The following is an 863-nucleotide window of genomic DNA, read 5'->3' on the forward strand; positions in this document are numbered from 1 at the left end:
TGCCCTAAATGGAATAGATGATGTCAACCTCAAACAGGCGTACCTGAATTCACTTCCAGAACCACTTGGAAATGAAACGTCAAGGGTATTGTCTCTCAAGAATATGCCTCTCAATCAAGCTTCACTCGGAGAAATATATCAAATTTCTCTGGCAGCCCTTGAAAAGCTATGCAACCACCAGAAGTTTTTCAAACAGCTTCAGGAACAAGGAAAACTTCTAGGAAAAGCATGTGATCGGCCGGAACTCAGTATCAAATGCAGAGAAAAGAAATGCCATTGTTCTACAAGTCATGGAAAAGAAAAAAGCTATAGAAGCAAGTGGCAGAAGAAATATCCAAAGTTATCTTCTAGAAAGAAATGGAAATTCTTCAGGAAGAAAACTCAAAGAGGTTTCAAAAAATCAGATAGATGTTACATCTGCAAGAAGAAGGGACATTATGCGAAACAGTGTCCTAACAAAAAGAAGAGAGACAACCTCCTTGGCTATTTGGCACAAGTTGAAGATATTGACGACTCGGATATTGAATCCATCTTTTCCCTTGATGATGAACCAACTGATGATACAGTTCTTGCAATGGGTATGGAGTTTGAAGATGAATCTTCAGAAGAGGATACTAGAGATGAAAGCGATAGAGACGACCAGTTCATGTTGTTTGACCTCTACACATTCGATTTCTGCAAAATAGAGCAATCACATCAAGAAGAATTGGTGTATCTAACCCAACCATCTCCAAATGCCAAGATCTATATCTTCCCAAACAAGTATGATAAACCAATACCGGTCATTGCCTATTTTGACACTGGAGCTGCTTCATCCATCATCAAACCAGACCTCCTCCCAGCTTCACATTGGAATTCATGTT

Source organism: Camelina sativa, chromosome 7, assembly GCF_000633955.1.
Source record: "Camelina sativa cultivar DH55 chromosome 7, Cs, whole genome shotgun sequence".
NCBI lineage: Eukaryota > Viridiplantae > Streptophyta > Magnoliopsida > Brassicales > Brassicaceae > Camelina > Camelina sativa.